This window comes from Lissotriton vulgaris, chromosome 7 (assembly GCF_964263255.1).
Source record: "Lissotriton vulgaris chromosome 7, aLisVul1.2, whole genome shotgun sequence".
Taxonomy (NCBI): Eukaryota; Metazoa; Chordata; class Amphibia; order Caudata; family Salamandridae; genus Lissotriton; species Lissotriton vulgaris.
In genome coordinates this window covers 1,391,387,406-1,391,395,557 of record NC_141695.1, presented here as the reverse complement: position 1 = coordinate 1,391,395,557, position 8,152 = coordinate 1,391,387,406, and the positions used below count along the sequence as shown (strand labels likewise).

The 8,152-nt window shown below is 45.4% G+C and overlaps 6 non-coding genes across 6 annotated transcripts; 2 read left to right on the top strand and 4 right to left on the bottom strand.

Moving 5' to 3' along the window:
- Positions 1 to 933: 933 nt before the first annotated feature.
- On the bottom strand, positions 934 to 1,040 carry LOC147705679 (U6 spliceosomal RNA). The gene has a single exon (XR_015298192.1). It is a non-coding gene; the product is annotated as a U6 spliceosomal RNA (small nuclear RNA).
- A 720-nt stretch (positions 1,041 to 1,760) lies between these two features.
- Positions 1,761 to 1,833, top strand: TRNAR-ACG (transfer RNA arginine (anticodon ACG)). Its single transcript has one exon. It is a non-coding gene; the product is annotated as a tRNA-Arg (tRNA).
- A 1,010-nt stretch (positions 1,834 to 2,843) lies between these two features.
- Positions 2,844 to 2,950, bottom strand: LOC147705677 (U6 spliceosomal RNA). Its single transcript, XR_015298191.1, has one exon. It is a non-coding gene; the product is annotated as a U6 spliceosomal RNA (small nuclear RNA).
- Positions 2,951 to 4,751: 1,801 nt separating this feature from the next.
- On the bottom strand, positions 4,752 to 4,858 carry LOC147705676 (U6 spliceosomal RNA). The gene has a single exon (XR_015298189.1). It is a non-coding gene; the product is annotated as a U6 spliceosomal RNA (small nuclear RNA).
- Positions 4,859 to 5,576: 718 nt separating this feature from the next.
- Positions 5,577 to 5,649, top strand: TRNAR-ACG (transfer RNA arginine (anticodon ACG)). Its single transcript has one exon. It is a non-coding gene; the product is annotated as a tRNA-Arg (tRNA).
- A 1,010-nt stretch (positions 5,650 to 6,659) lies between these two features.
- On the bottom strand, positions 6,660 to 6,766 carry LOC147705674 (U6 spliceosomal RNA). The gene has a single exon (XR_015298272.1). It is a non-coding gene; the product is annotated as a U6 spliceosomal RNA (small nuclear RNA).
- Between the last annotated feature and the right edge of the window lie 1,386 nt (positions 6,767 to 8,152).

Here is an 8,152-nt window from a genome sequence, read left to right as displayed (position 1 = left end):
CTCCAGCAGGACTCATCCAGCAGTTGTTCCACGGTAGAGCGCAAGTAATAGGACCACAGCTAGTTAAACGTTTCCCATTTGCTGCTGGACTCTATGTGATGGCCGTCACGTGGTGTGCTGCTTTTGTATTTCAAGATGGGTCCCTGATACTCTTAATTGCGAAAAAGCTTGTTGACAAAAGTGTGTGTGCGCGAGGGTCTGTGGACGTAGGCAGGTGTGTGCACTTGAATGCTTACCCATTTACATGTGTGAGAGGAACAAACCAACTCCCTGTGGGCTGCAGGCTTACAACTGGTAGCCCCAGTAGCCAGGCAGAACCACAGGTAAGGAGAGAGAGAAAGTTGGTCCATTATTAGAGAAGGCCCATAAGCATCTTGCACTGCTACCTTCTTCCCCTCTCAGCCACGATCGGCCAAGACCTCTCTATTAGGGTAGAGGGTGAACATTTCTTGGACCTCAGAAACTGAGGGATGTAGACCCAATATGTCCTCCAAGCGCCTAGAGACCTGGTGCCCAATCTGGCATGGTGTTTTTCAGCTTACCCGACCAATCCGGTTGCAAGGTGGACTTTAACAATACTGCTAAAAAGGCACTCCCAGACATCCCTGAGGCCTTCATTTGCATAGGCCCTGCCCTTCTCTTTGTCCTGCTTCCCACAAAGCAACACAACACTGCAGCAGTATAGATTTGGGGGTGGTGAAGAATAATGACAGTGAGGCTAAAAAAGAGAAAGAAAAGTCCCAGAAGTCCTGCAGGCTTCCTTGCTAAATGCAGCTGAACATAGAGCGCACCTTCTTTACTGCAAAGCAAATACATTAAAAATGTTGAGGAGAGACTAATTGAAAAATACATATCACGGGGACAGCACTGGGACCTGCTTTATTTTTTCAATTAGTCTTGAAAACAAAAAAGATTTCTCTCCTAAAAGCTGTTAAAAATATGGAACGCTTCACGAATTTGCGTGTCATCCTTGCGCAGGGGCCATGCTAATCTTCTCTGTATCGTTCCAATTTTAGTATATGTGCTGCCGAAGCGAGCACACTTTATTGATGAACTGACAATGTTTATAAACTCTCTAAATCTATAGTCTCTAGACATAGGGTGGCCTGGCAGAGATGCTCAGATGGCCAATACGCATTCAAATCTGAGCCAATGGTCAAAAATGTATGAAGAGTAGCAATCCATTATTCTTCACTGCATTTGTGGTCCAAGACTAAACACACCGTAAGTATGTAGATTATGCCAGGTTTGCAAAGGCTCCTGGTTCGGGCTACAGACAAGGAGCATTGTGACGTCACGCTGCCTGTGGAACAGTGATATTAAAGGTGAAACAGCTGCACAGTAGGTTAGGTGAAGGGCTCTGAGAGTGGAAAGGCAGCATGCTTGGGTCCCTGGACAAGGTGAGCTTATGATAATGTGTCTGAATGTTCACTTGTGTTGTAATATTAAACCCCTTATTGTTGTAAATGCCTACTTACTAAGGAGTTCTCAAGCTCAGCCCCACACAGACCTGGAACTGATTATGTTAATGCAAACTATTTAAGAAACTGAGCCTGATTTAAAAGATTTCCTTGGATCTAGGACCATTTCGCCTAGCTTTTAGGTGCTTCCTTCTCCTAAAGTCCTTTGTAAAACTTGGGAAAACCTCACAGAACAGACTTCCAGGAGGTCAGATGGGTTTCCTTGTGCCTTCACACACACACACACACACACACACTTTCTAGCCCACTTGCGGACAAAAGGATGCGTAAGTCTACATAGGGCCAGTGGCGCAATGGATAACGCGTCTGACTACGGATCAGAAGATTGTAGGTTCGACTCCTATCTGGCTCGGAAGGGTTGTAGGTCCCTGTTTGATTATATTCCTGTGGAATTCTTATTTACCTCAGACTTGTTGTAGGTTCAATATTCTCCAGCAGGACTCATCCAGCAGTTGTTCCACGGTAGAGCGCAAGTAATAGGACCACGGCTAGTTAAACGTTTCCCATTTGCTGCTGGACTCTATGTGATGGCCGTCACGTGGTGTGCTGCTTTTGTATTTCAACATGGGTCCCTGATACTCTTAATTGCGAAAAAGCTTGTTGACAAAAGTGTGTGTGCGCGAGGGTCTGTGGACGTAGGCAGGTGTGTGCACTTGAATGCTTACCCATTTACATGTGTGAGAGGAACAAACCAACTCCCTGTGGGCTGCAGGCTTACAACTGGTAGCCCCAGTAGCCAGGCAGAACCACAGGTAAGGAGAGAGAGAAAGTTGGTCTATTATTAGAGAAGGACCATAAGCATCTTGCACTGCTACCTTCTTCCCCTCTCAGCCACTATCGGCCAAGACCTCTCTATTAGGGTAGAGGGTGAACATTTCTTGGACCTCAGAAACTGAGGGATGTAGACCCAATATGTCCTCCAAGCGCCTAGAGACCTGGTGCCCAATCTGGCATGGTGTTTTTCAGCTTACCCGACCAATCCGGTTGCAAGGTGGACTTTAACAATACTGCTAAAAAGGCACTCCCAGACATCCCTGAGGCCTTCATTTGCATAGGCCCTGCCCTTCTCTTTGTCCTGCTTCCCACAAAGCAACACAACACTGCAGCAGTATAGATTTGGGGGTGGTGAAGAATAATGACAGTGAGGCTAAAAAAGAGAAAGAAAAGTCCCAGAAGTCCTGCAGGCTTCCTTGCTAAATGCAGCTGAACATAGAAAGCACCTTCTTTACTGCAAAGCAAATACATTAAAAATGTTGAGGAGAGACTAATTGAAAAATACATATTACGGGGACAGCACTGGGACCTGCTTTATTTTTTCAATTAGTCTTGAAAACAAAAAAGATTTCTCTCCTAAAAGCTGTTAAAAATATGGAACGCTTCACGAATTTGCGTGTCATCCTTGCGCAGGGGCCATGCTAATCTTCTCTGTATCGTTCCAATTTTAGTATATGTGCTGCCGAAGCGAGCACACTTTATTGATGAACTGACAATGTTTATAAACTCTCTAAATCTACAGTCTCTAGACATAGGGTGGCCTGGCAGAGATGCTCAGATGGCCAATACGCATTCAAATCTGAGCCAATGGTCAAAAATGTATGAAGAGTAGCAATCCATTATTCTTCACTGCATTTGTGGTCCAAGACTAAACACACCGTAAGTATGTAGATTATGCCAGGTTTGCAAAGGCTCCTGGTTCGGGCTACAGACAAGGAGCATTGTGACGTCACGCTGCCTGTGGAACAGTGATATTAAAGGTGAAACAGCTGCACAGTAGGTTAGGTGAAGGGCTCTGAGAGTGGAAAGGCAGCATGCTTGGATCCCTGGACAAGGTGAGCTTATGATAATGGGTCTGAATGTTCGCCTGTGTTGTAATATTAAACCCCTTATTCTTTTAAACACCTACTTACTAAGGAGTTCTCAAGCTCAGCCCCACACAGACCTGGAACTGATTATGTTAATGCAAACTATTTAAGAAACTGAGCCTGATCTAAAAGATTTCCTTGGATCTAGGACCATTTCGCATAGCTTTTAGGTGCTTCCTTCTCCTAAAGTCCTTTGTAAAACTTGGGAAAACCTCACAGAACAGACTTCCAGGAGGTCAGATGGGTTTCCTTGTGCCTTCACACACACACACACACACACACTTTCTAGCCCACTTAAGGACAAAAGGATGCGTAAGTCTACATAGGGCCAGTGGCGCAATGAATAACGCGTCTGACTACGGATCAGAAGATTGTAGGTTCGACTCCTATCTGGCTCGGAAGGGTTGTAGGTCCCTGTTTGATTATATTCCTGTGGAATTCTTATTTACCTCAGACTTGTTGTAGGTTCAATATTCTCCAGCAGGACTCATCCAGCAGTTGTTCCACGGTAGAGCACAAGTAATAGGACCACGGCTAGTTAAACGTTTCCCATTTGCTGCTGGACTCTATGTGATGGCCGTCACGTGGTGTGCTGCTTTTGTATTTCAACATGGGTCCCTGATACTCTTAATTGCGAAAAAGCTTGTTGACAAAAGTGTGTGTGCGCGAGGGTCTGTGGACGTAGGCAGGTGTGTGCACTTGAATGCTTACCCATTTACATGTGTGAGAGGAACAAACCAACTCCCTGTGGGCTGCAGGCTTACAACTGGTAGCCCCAGTAGCCAGGCAGAACCACAGGTAAGGAGAGAGAGAAAGTTGGTCTATTATTAGAGAAGGACCATAAGCATCTTGCACTGCTACCTTCTTCCCCTCTCAGCCACTATCGGCCAAGACCTCTCTATTAGGGTAGAGGTTGAGCATTTCTTGGACCTCAGAAACTGAGGGATGTAGACCCAATATGTCCTCCAAGCGCCTAGAGACGTGGTGCCCAATCTGGCATGGTGTTTTTCAGCTTACCCGACCAATCCGGTTGCAAGGTGGACTTTAACAATACTGCTAAAAAGGCACTCCCAGACATCCCTGAGGCCTTCATTTGCATAGGCCCTGCCCTTCTCTTTGTCCTGCTTCCCACAAAGCAACACAACACTGCAGCAGTATAGATTTAGGGGTGGTGAAGAATAATGACAGTGAGGCTAAAAAAGAGAAAGAAAAGTCCCAGAAGTCCTGCAGGCTTCCTTGCTAAATGCAGCTGAACATAGAGCGCACCTTCTTTACTGCAAAGCAAATACATTAAAAATGTTGAGGAGAGACTAATTGAAAAATACATATTACGGGGACAGCACTGGGACCTGCTTTATTTTTTCAATTAGTCTTGAAAACAAAAAAGATTTCTCTCCTAAAAGCTGTTAAAAATATGGAACGCTTCACGAATTTGCGTGTCATCCTTGCGCAGGGGCCATGCTAATCTTCTCTGTATCGTTCCAATTTTAGTATATGTGCTGCCGAAGCGAGCACACTTTATTGATGAACTGACAATGTTTATAAACTCTCTAAATCTACAGTCTCTAGACATAGGGTGGCCTGGCAGAGATGCTCAGATGGCCAATACGCATTCAAATCTGAGCCAATGGTCAAAAATGTGTGAAGAGTAGCAATCCATTATTCTTCACTGCATTTGTGGTCCAAGACTAAACACACCATAAGTATGTAGATTATGCCAGGTTTGCAAAGGCTCCTGGTTCGGGCTACAGACAAGGAGCATTGTGACGTCACGCTGCCTGTGGAACAGTGATATTAAAGGTGAAACAGCTGCACAGTAGGTTAGGTGAAGGGCTCTGAGAGTGGAAAGGCAGCATGCTTGGATCCCTGGACAAGGTGAGCTTATGATAATGTGTCTGAATGTTTGCCTGTGTTGTAATATTAAACCCCTTATTCTTTTAAACGCCTACTTACTAAGGAGTTCTCAAGCTCAGCCCCACACAGACCTGGAACTGATTATGTTAATGCAAACTATTTAAGAAACTGAGCCTGATCTAAAAGATTTCCTTGGATCTAGGACCATTTCGCCTAGCTTTTAGGTGCTTCCTTCTCCTAAAGTCCTTTGTAAAACTTGGGAAAACCTCACAGAACAGACTTCCAGGAGGTCAGATGGGTTTCCTTGTGCCTTCACACACACATACACACACACACTTTCTAGCCCACTTAAGGACAAAAGGATGCATAAGTCTACATAGGGCCAGTGGCGCAATGGATAACGCGTCTGACTACGGATCAGAAGATTGTAGGTTCGACTCCTATCTGGCTCGGAAGGGTTGTAGGTCCCTGTTTGATTATATTCCTGTGGAATTCTTATTTACCTCAGACTTGTTGTAGGTTCAATATTCTCCAGCAGGACTCATCCAGCAGTTGTTCCACGGTAGAGCGCAAGTGATAGGACCACGGCTAGTTAAACGTTTCCCATTTGCTGCTGGACTCTATGTGATGGCCGTCACGTGGTGTGCTGCTTTTGTATTTCAACATGGGTCCCTGATACTCTTAATTGCGAAAAAGCTTGTTGACAAAAGTGTGTGTGCGCGAGGGTCTGTGGACGTAGGCAGGTGTGTGCACTTGAATGCTTACCCATTTACATGTGTGAGAGGAACAAACCAACTCCCTGTGGGCTGCAGGCTTACAACTGGTAGCCCCAGTAGCCAGGCAGAACCACAGGTAAGGAGAGAGAGAAACCTGGTCTATTATTAGAGAAGGACCATAAGCATCTTGCACTGCTACCCTCTTCCCCTCTCAGCCACTATCGGCCAAGACCTCTGTATTAGGGTAGAGGGTGAACATTTCTTGGACCTCAGAAACTGAGGGATGTAGACCCAATATGTCCTCCAAGCGCCTAGAGACCTGGTGCCCAATCTGGCATGGTGTTTTTCAGCTTACCCGACCAATCCGGTTGCAAGGTGGACTTTAACAATACTGCTAAAAAGGCACTCCCAGACATCCCTGAGGCCTTCATTTGCATAGGCCCTGCCCTTCTCTTTGTCCTGCTTCCCACAAAGCAACACAACACTGCAGCAGTATAGATTTGGGGGTGGTGAAGAATAATGACAGTGAGGCTAAAAAAGAGAAAGAAAAGTCCCAGAAGTCCTGCAGGCTTCCTTGCTAAATGCAGCTGAACATAGAGCGCACCTTCTTTACTGCAAAGCAAATACATTAAAAATGTTGAGGAGAGACTAATTGAAAAATACATATTACGGGGACAGCACTGGGACCTGCTTTATTTTTTCAATTAGTCTTGAAAACAAAAAAGATTTCTCTCCTAAAAGCTGTTAAAAATATGGAACGCTTCACAAATTTGCGTGTCATCCTTGCGCAGGGGCCATGCTAATCTTCTCTGTATCGTTCCAATTTTAGTATATGTGCTGCCGAAGCGAGCACACTTTATTGATGAACTGACAATGTTTATAAACTCTCTAAATCTACAGTCTCTAGACATAGGGTGGCCTGGCAGAGATGCTCAGATGGCCAATACGCATTCAAATCTGAGCCAATGGTCAAAAATGTATGAAGAGTAGCAATCCATTATTCTTCACTGCATTTGTGGTCTAAGACTAAACACACCGTAAGTATGTAGATTATGCCAGGTTTGCAAAGGCTCCTGGTTCGGGCTACAGACAAGGAGCATTGTGACGTCACGCTGCCTGTGGAACAGTGATATTAAAGGTGAAACAGCTGCACAGTAGGTTAGGTGAAGGGCTCTGAGAGTGGAAAGGCAGCATGCTTGGATCCCTGAACAAAGGTGAGCTTATGATAATGTGTCTGAATGTTGGCCTGTGTTGTAATATTAAACCCCTTATTCTTTTAAACGCCTACTTACTAAGGAGTTCTCAAGCTCAGCCCCACACAGACCTGGAACTGATTATGTTAATGCAAACTATTTAAGAAACTGAGCCTGATCTAAAAGATTTCGTTGGATCTAGGACCATTTCGCCTAGCTTTTAGGTGCTTCCTTCTCCTAAAGTCCTTTGTAAAACTTGGGAAAACCTCACAGAATAGACTTCCAGGAGGTCAGATGGGTTTCCTTGTGCCTTCACACACACACACACACACACTTTCTAGCCCACTTAAGGACAAAAGGATGCGCAAGTCTACATAGGGCCAGTGGCGCAATGGAGAACGCGTCTGACTACGGATCAGAAGATTGTAGGTTCGACTCCTATCTGGCTTGGAAGGGTTGTAGGTCCCTGTTTGATTATATTCCTGTGGAATTCTTATTTACCTCAGACTTGTTGTAGGTTCAATATGATCCAGCAGGACTCATCCAGCAGTTGTTCCACGGTAGAGCGCAAGTAATAGGACCACGGCTAGTTAAACGTTTCCCATTTGCTGCTGGACTCTATGTGATGGCCGTCACGTGGTGTGCTGCTTTTGTATTTCAACACGGGTCCCTGATACTCTTAATTGCGAAAAAGCTTGTTGACAAAAGTGTGTGTGCGCGAGGGTCTGTGGACGTAGGCAGGTGTGTGCACTTGAATGCTTACCCATTTACATGTGTGAGAGGAACAAACCAACTCCCTGTGGGCTGCAGGCTTACAACTGGTAGCCCCAGTAGCCAGGCAGAACCACAGGTAAGGAGAGAGAGAAAGTTGGTCTATTATTAGAGAAGGACCATAAGCATCTTGCACTGCTACCTTCTTCCCCTCTCAGCCACGATCGGCCAAGACCTCTCTATTAGGGTAGAGGGTGAACATTTCTTGGACCTCAGAAACTGAGGGATGTAGACCCAATATGTCCTCCAAGCGCCTAGAGACCTGGTGCCCAATC